Source organism: Falco rusticolus, chromosome 6 (genome assembly GCF_015220075.1).
Source record: "Falco rusticolus isolate bFalRus1 chromosome 6, bFalRus1.pri, whole genome shotgun sequence".
In the NCBI taxonomy this organism is placed as follows: domain Eukaryota; kingdom Metazoa; phylum Chordata; class Aves; order Falconiformes; family Falconidae; genus Falco; species Falco rusticolus.
The window spans coordinates 32263699-32277852 of NC_051192.1; the positions used below are offsets into that span (position 1 = coordinate 32263699).

The 14154-nt window shown below is 37.4% G+C and overlaps 1 protein-coding gene across 1 annotated transcript in view; it reads left to right on the plus strand.

Annotated features, from left to right (window-relative positions):
* NKAIN2 (sodium/potassium transporting ATPase interacting 2) overlaps window positions 1-14154 on the plus strand; it is a 573334-nt gene that overhangs the window by 123842 nt on the left and 435338 nt on the right. The window lies entirely within an intron of this gene.

The following is a 14154-nucleotide window of genomic DNA, read 5'->3' on the forward strand; positions in this document are numbered from 1 at the left end:
ACTGACTAGTCAAAAACTTCAATTTGTGATTCTTTATAGTGATCACTTAAACTGGGGGCTTGAAGCTTTCACACCTGAGGAGCTACTTTAATATCAAATATAGTTAAAGCAAGCTGCAAAAGCCTCACATGCAACAGGGACTAAAAAAAATATGCAGATATATTTATTAGTGTACTTTGAGAACTGCTACGATAAATGAAGACCAGGTTCTCAAATGAGATTTGAATTTTTTTCTAAATTGTACTGTCACTGAAATGTATATGCCACTCATGCCGGCCCATGACTCTGCTGACCTCTATGACAAAGTCCGGATTAAAGGGAAAAGGAGCTAAACTATATATGTATGTGAGAGCGGTGAGGTCAACTTTTGATGTACCAAAACCTTCATGATCATCTATCCCCTTAAGTCTTCCATGTACTGTAGAGGTATTCCCTACAAGTAGTGTACTACTCCTTGCTATTGTAATACCCCCACAATCACAGAATAATCAGGGTTGGAAAGCACCTCTGGAGATCATCTAGTCCAACCTTCTGGTAAAACAGCTTCACCTGCAGCAGGTTGCACAGGATCATGTCCAGGTGGGTTTTGAATGTCTCCAGAGCAGGAGACCCCACAACCTCTCTGGGCAGCCTGTGCCAAGTCTTTGTCACTCAGAGTAAAGAAATTTTTCCTCCTATTCAGGTGGAGCTTCCTGTGCTGCAGTTTGTGCCCATTGCCCCTTCTCCTGTCGCTGGGCACCACTGAAAAGAGCCTGTTCCCATCCTCTTGACACCCACCCTTAAGATATTTGTAGACATTGATGGGACCCCCTCAGTCTTTTCTCCTCCAGGGTAAACAGGCCCAGCTCTCCCAGCCTTTCCTCTCAAGGGAGATGCTCCAGTCCCCTCATCATCTTTGTAGCCCTCCACAGGACCCTTTCCAGCAGTTCCCTGTCTCTCTTGAGCTGGGGAGCCCAGAACTGGACACCCCAGATGTGGCCTCAGCAGGGCAGAGTGGTGGGGGGAGGATCACCTCCCTCGACCTGCTGGCCACAGTCTTCATGCCCCCCAGGGTCCCACTGGCCGCCTTAGCCATGAGGGCACACGGCCAGCTCATGGGCAACTTGCTGTCCACCAGGACTCCCAGGGCCTTCTCCACAGACCTGCCTTCCAGCAGGTGGACTCCCAGCCTATACTGGTGCGTGAGGTTATTCCTCCACAGGTGCAGGACCTTACAGTTGCCTTTGCTGAACTTCATGAGGTTCCTCTCTGCCCAGCTCTCCAGCCTGTCCAGGTCTCACTGGATGGCAGCCCAGCCTTCTGGAATGTCAGCCACTCCTCCCAGTTCTGTATCGTCAGCAATATCATATCATACTTTAGCTAGTCTCCAGTGGTGTCTGAATGGTAAAATGCTTTTGTTCTGTGTACATTGACTTGCATGACTTCAGTGTCCTTCGTGTTTTGTTTCTAATAATCAATCTTTGTTCTGAAGAAGACAGATTATTTAAAAAAGCAATAAGTAAAAGAAAGAAATGTAGAAGTCGGTAAATAATAGGAATTTTTTCTAAAGCAGATAAACACCTACCAAAGACTGGGAGCTCCAGAGATATCTAGGCAACTAACGCTATTCATATAGTCACTTGTAAGTCAAGTATTAATGTTCTTGTATCAAGTTTTAATGTGTCTGAGCATATTTCTCTGAACCTCTTGGTGGTATTGGTTACGTATGGGTACGTAACCAATGATATTTTCTACCTTTTTTTGACAAAATGACTTACTGTATAGCAATGGTGGTTTGTATCCCTTAGCAAAAAGGTTATTGTCATGTCAAGTGATAGCAGCTATTCAAGAACAACTGGTAATAGAAAGAAATAAGGTCTTCAAATAAAGACAATCTTTAAATAGTAATTTAAATAATCTTTTTATATGTTATATTGGGCTTTACTGGATGATGCTTCTATAGGATTTTCCATATTTCTTTCCATCTAGATCAAAGAAAAGAGACTATGAAGCATAAATTGGTGGTTGGAGGTCTTGCGATATCAACGTGAAAAGCGTGAGGTGTAATTAGCACAAGGATGCTTTGCGTGAAGCATAGAGATCAAACACTAAGTCTGAATTTTTGTAGCTAAGATCAAGACTGCACAGCTGAAGAGAGATAACAACAGAAAAGCAATATTTTACGTTCTAGCATTTAATAAATGGTTACAAGTGCTTACAATCCACCAAACTTTCTTAGAATGGGCAGTATCACTTTTCTAATTCTGAAAAAGGGAATGGTGCTATTAGTTCACAACTCAAAAGCTGAGTCATCAATAGCTGGAAGATTTCAAAGGAAAGCAATGTAGTCTGGCAAATATTTGGATTTGAGGGACCATTGGTGCCTTGATCTGTGTGTGCTTACTGTAGAACAGGCTCCCAAGAGCTTTTGTGCATGTAAAACTGCTGAAAATACTTTTATTTCTATTTCATACTGCTTAGGCAAAATAGAGAAATAGGAGTTTTACCAGTTTGTTGAGTTAGAATTTCCATATTTATAGATTAAGCTCAATAATTAGGTATTTATATCATCTACAGTAATTAATTTTGCCTAGCATTGTAAAATATTCACATTTGACATGTTTAACATCTTTTTCTTATGACTAATTAGCAAAGCGACAATATTCATTTATTTCAGTTTTATGCAGGGAAGTGGCATTATGGTAAAATGGTCATTTATCATTAATGCGTGTAGCTGAGGAGGCTGTTTCTTCACTTTATAATCCTTCCAAATTATGTATTACATTATATTAATAACATGTTACACTGGATTTCTTGCAGCTCTTCTTGTGTGGTTAGAAGGCATCCCAGCTTGCTGTTCATATTCACTTGATCCTTGGCACTCAATGAGTGACTGGTGCCCTTGCTGGAACTAATTTGGAGGGTTGAAGGGATCAGGATCTCTGCCATAATTTGTTTCATTATGTTCGAGGATACATAAGTGAATAAAGTTGTGCTCTGATGGTTTTCAGTGCAGACCCCTATGAAAGTGACTTGTTCCTTGCTTCTATCAAAATTCAGAAGTCTTTATCTACTAGAGTTCTTTAGCTGCAATGTACATCTAGGCCAATAGTAGGAAATTTTGGGGCTGTGGCCTGTGATTTAATTTGTTGCTGATTTTACTGCTTTGGTTGGGGTTTTTCTCACTTTCTTGTATAGGAAATACTATAGTTTGTGTATATATATATGTGTGTATATATATATATACACACACACACACACTATTTATTAAAGGCTTGGAGAAAGCTTTTTAACTTCCAGTGTGAAAAAGGATTTCTACTTTGGACTTTAGTGACTTGTTTTCTGGTGCTTCATGTGCTTCCTTTTTTCAATATTTTTTCTTTTTCAAATTCTGAGAGAGCTTAGCAACCTTCAGAAACTGAGGGTGTATCCTATTGACCATTTGTATTTGCTTTTGAACTGAAATAATTTGATTTATTTTTTTCCCCCATTGTGTGGCATTCATATTTACATTCTGCTGTCTTTAGAAAAAGCTTCGGTTGGCTTTCAGTTTGGCCCCAGTGCATATAGTCAACTGCTTTAGCGTGTGAGTGGGACAGCCTTAAGATATCTGAGACCACCTCTGTAGGTCCTCCATATCTGCCTTTTCCTTCATAAATGCCCCTTCAGGAAGCTTCTTATATCTGTAATTACCTAAATAATGACAAAGTGGGGTCAAAAAACTTTTTTTTTTTTTAATGCCATACAAAATAAAAATACTCTTCTGAAGCTTAGGGCCAGATTTCATGGTCACACACATTAGATGAAAAGACAATGGCCTGTGGGCTTTCTCTGTTCAACAGAAAGCCAGGGTCGGTTCTGTTGGTGCTTGGTAGCAGTGAGATATGGACTCACAGGAAATATACTACTGTGCTAATGGTTTATTGCAAGCTTGTCAGAAAGGTTAAATAATATTGGCAACAAAATTCATTCTTTGGGTTGTGATGTTTGAACACTTGGGAAATGAATCAGTTTCCACTTTTTCTTACTATACATGTTTGCCCTTGTCTGAACAATTGCTGCAAACCTCAGGCACAAGAGCTTAATTCGTTACTGATAGAAAGCAGGGATGGTAACCTAGTAACCTTTGTCTTGTTCAGAGGCTTAAAAATGAGGCTAAGTGGTTCTTTCATGGTGGTAGTGATTATAGTGTTTCATCTTACTCTTTTTGAATTACATTTAACTCACTTTTAAAAAATCAGAATTGATATAATGCGGTTTTCAAAAGGGCTAAACCAAGATCAGGATTACTACAGCTAAATCGTTCCCCTTTTTGCCTGCTCCCCCACCTCCAATATGTAAGTAGTATATAAAATTAACACGTTGGCATCATCATGAAAATACAGTGTGTGCCTATGCTTTGTCTGTCCATCTCACCGCAAATGTGATAGATGACAAAATCCAGCCAGCGAGTGCTCTCATTTCTATAAATATCTAGATACAGACAGAGAACATGGAATAATGTTGTTGCTACTTTCTCAGATTTTTAATCCTTTTACTTGTACAAGTAATTCGTGGTTTTCTTGGAACGCTTTTGCAGAGCTCGGAGACTTAGCCAAATCTCATTCAAACAACAGGGTGGCTTTAATGGATTTTAATAGCTACACAATCTTTCATCAGTATTACATTTTGGAAGCAGCATCTAGCTTTTATTGCTAGCAAAATTTTCAATACAAAAACTCAAACTACAAATTCTGGCTGTTCCTGGTCGACCAAAACTGTTCTGCCAAAGACTGAGTCCTATAGTAAGGCAACGCTTTCATGAAACATAATTAGAGAAAAGCATCTTAACATGCTGTTCTGAGAAAACATCTGTTTCTAGGGGAAGAGATTAAAATCTTCCAACAATCACCTACCCATTTTGCTGTGTCTTGTTGGAAGAGCTGCTGAGAGACATGAAGGGAGCAGGAGAGTAAAGAAACTCATTTGAATACTTGAGTTTGAGGTTTTTTCCTACTTGGCCCATTGTTAAGATTTTCCTTTTAAAGATTAAATGTTTTTTCTTATTTACGTTACTAAATTACTGAGCATCATCTAGTGATGACCTAATAGTAAAAATAGAAGTACTCATCTGCTGAGGTATAGCAACTCATTATTTTCACTTTGGATTGGCGCCTGCTTTATTTGTAAGTGAAGACCTACAAGCAGAGATCATGAGTTACTTCCTAACAAACAGAAGAATCACTTCATAAATTTAAGCGAATATTTTTTTTCTTTAAGGCACATTTTGGCCACTCAAGCATTATCCATCTTATTTAGAAATGCTGAAATGTTACCTCTCCTCTCCTTCCTGCCCTGATATATTAGTTACGTTAGATATGTTACTTTTGCAGTGTAGCAAGTACTGTGAGATTAATAGATTTTCATTACCATATAGTTCTAAAAGTGATTAGAGAATTCTAAGGAAACTTTATAACAGTCAAAATAATAATTCTAATTTATGTGTGTGCTTATAAACTTCCTGCTAAAAGTCTCTGCTCGTAGGTAAATAACTTGCTTTTTTAGGCTTGAATGAATAATAGAAGCTGCTGTGAGAGTGAATAAAATTAAACAGACATTCACTAATGCATTGAGGATAGGGAACAAAAGTAATTCACTTACTGTAGGTCATGAAGAGAATAACCGTATGTAGAGAGTAGTAACCTGATTTTACTTGTGAGACAAGTAGTGTCATAAAACCTAGCAGAGCATAAGTGCATGGTCATCAGAAGTATTCAGTTTTAAGCAGTGTGATGTTTCATTTATTGAGAGTACAAACCCTTAAGAATCTACTTGCCCTTTTTTCCTGCTAGACCAAGACTATGAAATCTTGATGAAACAGTATTTTTGTAAAATAATCCAACACTGAAGAATGGTAATGTAAATTACTACAAGAGTGACCTCGTGATTTAACAGTAGCTCTACAAGATAGACACTCAAATTAGTCTTGTATATATTGTACAAGGCTAGTAAAATTTCCAGTAACTTTAGATTTTACTGATCTTATCCCCATTTTGCTTATTTTTTTGATGATAGCCCAGTCAATAGTAAAGGAAAATAGATGACATCTCTTGGCAGCCTGTGTTTCCTTAAAAAACAAAACAAACATAAAAATAAACTCCCCAAAACAAACAAGAAAGCCCACAACAAAATCACCATACCAAACAAAAATATATATAAACCCCTCTAAAAATTGTAAGTTTCATTTTTTACTAGAAATTATTATCTTAGGATTCTTCAATACAAATTAGACGTCTCACTTCACTGTAGATTTTATATCATATTGGGCATTAAAAATACTTTTGGAATGGAGTAAGACCAACTATAAAATTTGAATAAGAACTGAATCATAAGCCTTACTTTCTGGACCCTGCAGAGCTTAGAGTCCAAAACAAATTCTGGCAAATAGCTGGGAAACGCACACTTGAAGGTGTTTTGGAGGGGGTTGAGTTTTTCATTAATATATGTTTAATGATTACATGGTACTGGGTAAGTACTTGTGAATTTACCAGTTCTTAGGAAACAGGGATGGTGGCAGCCATTAATATACTTTGCATAATTGTAATTTCTGTTTAGATCTAAGAAAAGCAAATATAAAGTGGTTCTTTATGGGAGGTACTTTTTGTGAGTCTTTGAGATTATTTTTTAAAAAGGAATTATTTAAACGTTTATTAATTCATCAGAAGGAGAAAATAAACATAGGAAGTTAATTCTGTCGAAGGAATTGAAGATGTGGTGTTGGGTTTCTCCCTCATGTCTGAATTGTGTTCAGAAGGGATGATGCTGGTTAAATTTATGGAAGCTCTGAAACAGAGATTTTATTTCCACATGTATATGTAGTGGAATTACTTAATATGTAGTGTATTACTTTTTACTGATACATTGAATCTACTGGACTAAATGGAAATACAGCAATGACTTCCAGGCCATTAACTAAAGAATACTGAACGTATAGCAAATAAATGCTATTCTGTCCTCACTTTCCTAGCAGATCATTTTTGAGAGGCATGACCTTGACTGTCCCACAAACATAGTTGCTGTCAGCCTTTGGACCCTCTACATTCCTAACATTCAGGTGACAATGAACAACAAAACATTTTTTAATGACCTATTTAAAGTTAATTGTATCCTCCACTGGATAGGGTGCAGAGGTCTGCGTACTGTATTAAGTGACAGGGCTGCTGTGATCGAAACAGGAACAGGTAATTTCAGAGATATTAAAATCTGAAATAAAGAACATTTAATTTCACTTGCAAACTTCTATAAACTGCTCTGTTGAAAGAATCTTTGTTAAGGTGTAGATATCGATAACAGCAATACCAGCAACAGAGGTGGAACTCTGTGCCTGTAGGGGAATTCTCTGTGAAATAGTGAGCTAATATTTGACTGTACTTCAGTCAATGGCAGTATTTCTGCTGGCTTCAGTGGTTTCTGAATGTAGCCCTCTACATCTGCCTTAAACTCTCCATTGGAATAACTTCCAATTTTTGTAATTATCTTAACTTTCTTCGGTTCAGAAGGGCTGTTCACCTTGGACCTCATGAACTGATGTTTTGGGTTTTTTGGTTTTTTGTTTTTTTTTTTTGGATCAAATTAACATTTCTTGTCACATAGCTCACCTCCTGAGAAAGGAAAATATCTTTTTGGATGAGTAAAATCAGCTGGCCATCTAACCTACTTTACAGGCAGAAATCACTTATCTTCTGGCACATGCAGATCTTACCATGTTTCGAAACCTTAATTGCTTCCATTTGAGTGTGGTATATTGTCGCTTTAGTATTTCTCAGTTTACAGATGTAGGTGTCACATAGAAATTACATTTAAATATTGAAAATTTTACATAGCCTCTCTCCTTTGAAGTTCAACTGTGTAGTCAGCAGATCCATATGGATTCTTACAAAGAGCACTGACAGTACTTCTTCATACAGAGTAAGTTGTTTGCTGTGCATTCAGAAAGCGTACTGGGATGAAAAGGCAGAGGTACTGTAAATGTAGAACAAGCCATTTGTACATGTTAGCATTTAATACAGAAAAAAAATTGTGGTCCCTTTCTCAGACAGCTTTTGTTCCCAGGGTCCCTTGGGTTATTACATTGCATGAGCCAGGTTCCCCATCGTGGTCAGGGCTTGGTGATGGCATTGTTGACACCCCAGCAAGCACATTGGTAGTCCTCTTGGCTTCATCTGGGGGAACCTGCCTTCTCCAGGTGTTGTACTATTACACTTAGGATCTGTCCCTGTGTGTGTTGCAGTGAAAGAAAGCTCAGAAAGATCCTGCTGCTTGCAACATCTTAATCTATTAAAGACAAAATACAGACTGCAGGGGTGATTTTTCCGTTTTTCTTTCTGCTCAGAATGTGCTATGTCTAAAATAAGCAAATAATAACTGTGTATTATTAATCATTAATAGGCTAGTAGCAAAACACAGGATCAACTTAATCCTTTTGAACATTGACGAGTGCACACTGCCACTTTAAATAATGGCATAAAAGGCATCATTGCTACCTAGTATGGATTTAGGATAGTAAATGAGTTTGAGTTACTGTATATATTTTGCACTTCATACCCTGTTATCAATAACAGTCCTCAGGCCTCACAAAGGGCAACACAAGCAGGAAAAGAATAATTGCCATTCTGCATGGAGCCAGTTTATTGATGGGGTGGACAGAAGTAATATTTTTAGCCTGCTGGGTGTCCATCTGTAAGCAGTTTCCTGGAGCTGCCACTTCTCCTTTCTCTGGAAACTGTTATGGCTTTGTCTGCCCAAGGAAAATAATGAGATCCATCTATCAAACAGAGAACAAACAATAAACTCTATACCTTCCAATTAATTTGTTTTTCACCTCTGTTTACCAATGTGCATGCAGTTAACTATCCATCATATTATATGCATGTAAAGAAGTACATTTTTCAAAAGGTTGAATCTATTAACCCTTTTGCTAGAAAATATGTCTGCATGTCCTCCAGCTAAACAGAAGACTTGGAAAAAATCGATCCTTTTGAAGTGCCAGAACTTAACAACATAAAGTGTGCTGTAAAACCATACTGTCCAGTCTTAAGCCTGTATCCTCTCTTATGTTAATAACTCATAGTCCATAAAAAATCTTTTAATGGAAAATTTCTGTTTTGCCCAAAATCTGTAGTAATGAGTCATTTCAGGATGTTGTATGTCTACATTAAATGTGGAGATCCCTCAGAAAATGCATTGGGCTGGTACTTGAAGCTGGAGTGGCTTCTTGCCCCGTCATGATAATTTACTTCTTTATCCCAGCTGTACTTCCTTCTCTTAGGTGGTTTTCCACTGCTCTTGCACAGGGGTTTTCAAAGAATGTGGGAATGGCCATACCCGATGCTGACCAAGCTATATAGCACTTTTGGCTGTCGGTATGGTAAGATGAGGGCTTGGGCTTGGGTTTTGTTTTTTGTTTTGGGTTCCCCTTCCCCCCCACCCCCAACACTGGTCTGTTACAGAATTTGATTTTGTATCTACAGTCTTTCCATTTGCATAATTAAGAAGCACTTGAATCCAGGTGTTACTCATCTACTTAAACAGGTTTGTGTGCTATTTCCATGTGTAAAACATGCAAGTTCAATTTTTCAGGACACAGATGGTGTATGAAAAAACCTAAGAAGCCAACTAGACAGAAACATTAAAAATCTGGCTGTCTACCACCACACACACACACACGAGCGCACACACAAAACCAATTGAGGAAACTGGCTCTTAGGAATCAACTTGTTCCTAATATTTCATTAGCTTTTAGTGCCTAAAAGGCTTGAACACTGAAGATGATTCAAAACAGTGTAGTCAGCCTTCTCAGAATATGTCAGGGGAAATGCCTAGTGCTAGAAAAGGAGTGATGCTTTAGATCTTGGGAATCTGGCTGGCTGACTATAAATAATGTTGTACAAATGGCTCAAGCACTGTATCATTGTCATTAGCCCCTCTGAAATACAGTGAAATTCCCCTGGGAAGGAGCTTGCTTGCTTTTTAAAGAGGAGAGGAATCTGTTGTGGAGGAAAATTTTAAAAGGCTTCAGAACTGGAGTGTGACAAAAGGAAAACAAGATGAGAAAGAGATAAAGCCAATAAGAAAATGTCTTCCTGTGTATTTCTCTCTAAATCAAATCAATTTGTAGCTGCCCTAAGTTAAACAATTGGTAGATGACATTTTATGCAGATGAATCAACATGTTCCCAATTATAGTTATATATACAATATCCAACACGCAGTCAGCATTTTAACTAGTATTTTTTAGCAAGCTGCTCTGAGCTCACCCACAAATATGTCACAGAGAAAAGTCTGTACTTTCTGAGTAAGTGTGAATTAGAGAGGCAGATGTATAACCTGGGAAGACTTCCAGATTCATCTTTCCTAAAAATGGATGTGTTCAGCATTGGCTACACTGATCAGGATTATTCTTTGTGCCACAAGCCATCATCAGCATGGTAATAATTCAGAAATAAGCCCAGGCTCACTAACAGATCATGTGTTTGATTGGTCCTGGCCTCAGCCATAGGAATTGTTAAGTCTTAAAGGAAGGAATGTCTGATCTGATGCTCTTCTGTTATTTCTGTCTTTGTATCTGGTGGCCAAATACTCAGCTAGTATTAATTGGCACAGATCCATTCAATTTAATGCTTAGCTAATGATCTACATAAAAAAAACAAAAACCAAAACAAAACAAAAAACCCAGCACAGCACATTTATTAGTCATGAATTTCTTATTAAACATCTGCAATTATGAAAAGTTCTCCTGCACTTCCCTGCATTTTTTACTTTTGTCCTTCTATTTGGTTGTACAACTGTGGTTTTAACTTCTTTACTACCTATGCATTGTTCATTGCTGCTACTCTGCATTTTGCTCTGAAGCAGTTGGGTTTTTTTTGTATAAAGCTGCTACACAGTCCTGGACCCCAGCATAGTTCATATAGTCTGAATTTCAACACAATTCCTTTAAAAGCCATCCATGAATGCTTTCGAGGAGGCTCACGCTTATTTCAGTAGGGCTGGAACTATTTGATAACTTTGACATGGACGTACCGCTTCACCACAATATCTCACATACATTGCAATGTCCCCGTACCACAGGGGATTTTAACATTCATTGCTATATTGTTGTAGTAATATCTCCCTCGATAAAGGTTGCTAATAAAACAATGTGCATGATTACGCTAGATTGGCAAAAGGCTATTAAACTCAACGACTGCTGTGGAAGGGTGTCTTTTCAAGCAATATGTTTCAAAGTTCCAAGTACTCCAGTCCTAATGTTTCAGTATCAAATGGGGAGATATAATTTACTGAATTTACTTGTATAAATTTGATTTAAAGTGTAATTTTTCATAAAATGAAAATTAGAAAGTAAGTCTTGATGAGACTCTTTTGCCCATATAGGAGACTAGAGCTGAATTAGGTAAATCTTACTCAAAATCCTGTTCAAAAGAAAAGGATTTTAGTGATTGTCAGCTGAAGTTACTCTGCAGAACTTCTCTGAAGTCTACAAAAGATACATGAATTTAGACTTTCCCAGAGTATGGCCTACATTTTATAAAGGCTTGGAATATGACATGGGGAAATGAGAAGATTTTGGCGTAAGATGTTTCTGTAAGATCAATCTGTTTCATACGGTCAGACTCCTTAAAGCCAAAGTGTTTAACAATCAGATTCTCTCACTATTTATAGTTCACTTCAGACCATAGGCCATCAAGTAATGACAAGCAGTTTTTCTGGAGTTACTCTGAATGGACTTTGGTTGCCAAGATATTAAAGGGGTTTTGGCACTTGATGAAATTTTACTTATGATGTTTTATATCTATTCCTCAAGAGGCTGACTAAATTTGCATGCATCTACTGTAGAGAAGCAAGACTGATAACACTAGGTATACGTTGCTACAAAGAAAAAAATATTTAGTGTGTGGTGTTTTCTTTAACTCAAAATAATTTAAAGAAATAGTGCTAAGTGGGGCAGAAGTGCAGCATCGCTGCCTAGAGACAGGATGTAAAAAGCTTAGTATTTGTGTAAGAATTATCTGAGGGGAGAAAAGCATTACTCTGAGTAATGTAGGCTTGTTTCTGCAAGTTTATTACAGTCAAGGTTTTGCAGAAATTGTTAATACATGTCACATACTTTGCAAAAGAGAGCCTACTATGATAGATTGAAATAGCTTGGTGTCTCCAGGTAATATGTGCTGTTTTTTCAAGTACTTCAAATATTTCATAATTGAATAATATAATATGTTATATAAAAACATTATATTATAAAAAAATAATAACTGATAAACTTCTGCAAGTAAACATGTAAAAGGCAAGTTTCCAAAAGAACACAGACCGTTCAAGCTCAGCAGGAGATAAGCTGACAGGCTTCAATCTACTAAAACACTTAAGTATATATGCAGCTTTAAACACCTAGCAGTCCTGTCATCTCACGTTTTAGGTATCAAATCTTTTGCATTAAGGATGCTACTTGGGTACTTAAGTTTATTAACATGCTTGAGGTGTTTGCTAGATTGGGATAGGTTTAAGGAATAAGCCCCAAAAGTGCTTTCTTTAGGGAGAGTTCTGCACTGTGAAAGGGAGATGTGATCACGTCTTAAATCACTTTGTCTCCAGAATGAGATAAAAACTTTCTGTGGATGCTACAAGAAGTTCTGTAGGAAAAAGAGATCAAAAATTGAAAAAATGGATGCGTCTGCTGTTCTAATAGTTTGATCCTTGTGTGAATTTCAGCAAAGAAGAAAATAATCACATGAAAAGTTTTGGTCAGTGGAGAAAAGCTTCCAACATTTTGCAAAAAGTTGTAGATCTGGAGAAAGCACGACTGTTAGAAGAGGGGAACTAGGAGTTCAGACATAAGATGGCACAAGGCCGGCATTGCAAGATGGAAGGAAAAACCCATCAAATGCATAGGACGAAATGCCATGTCTTTGTATTCTTTTGCAGCAGTTTGATTTTCCGTGTAGATTGATAAAAATATTTCTGGGAAACAAGATCCAAAGTAGTGAGTACAGTAAAGATGAAAAATAACTTTATCAGTAAAGATGATTACTTCATCAGTAAAGATGAAAAATAACTTTAAGCTTATTAACCTAGCGCTATGTATATGACTTAATTCCATTACTGACCTGATTTATTAAGTGTTGTTACAAGCCTGCATATGTATGCTTCGGTTTTTACATCTTAAATCTTTTTTTCAATCCAAAAATAAGACCACAATGTGCAAGTGTTCACAAAAGAAACGGCATAGATACGCTACAGAACCTGAAATTCCCACCTTGCTAATACAACTTTGTTATGCAGATAAGCCCTAGTTAACTTTATAGTAGATGCTAAAATGACATTATGGGACAGGTTTTGTAGCTGTCATTTCATCACCATTTAAGCAGTAGAGGTTATTTTCAGATCAGTCCAGACTGATACAGAATGGTTAGCTCACTCTAAGTAAAAGTCACTGGAGAAATCGTGACTGTTAGCAGACAAACGGAAAGGAAGAGGGCACAAGCACACAGACAAAAGACCACATGTTTCTTCAAGGATGTCAGAAGTGGGAAGGCAAGAAGTGCTGGCTAACAGCTCTGCAGTGTCCTTACTTTTCTTACTTGCCGATTATACTTTGGAGTAACCACATGGTTGATCTGGCTCAGTCTTCACCACAGGGGATGAATCTGATCTTCACCATTCTCCGTGGTAAAGACAGACATGCTTGCTGTTAGGTGTTTCAGCTAGCAGAAGTGAAGTACAGGCACTGAAGTCTTGAAAAGAGACATTATGCAGTTCAGTTCAAGGTTGTGGCTTACTGGTGATAATTCACCAGTGTTTTAAAGGAATTGGTCACAAGGAATGAAGTAGGTAAGGTACTATAAAAAGCCCCTGATGACAGTCTTCTGCCTTGCTTAAATGGTCAGATGTCATCATATATTGCATGTATTTTTTTAAAAAAGAAAGATAATAATTAATCCAGGAGTTAGACTATATGAAACTTTACTTCAGTATTTCTGAAAGTGTTAGGGGAAAAAAACCCAAACCAAAACAAAACCCCCATGTGATTTTGATAGGAGGAGAGCTAAGCTCTTTACTAATGGAACTATGATATATAAAACATGCTGTTCAGATTAATTTAAGGCAAGTATATTTATGAGACCTGCAAAAAAAAAGAATTATG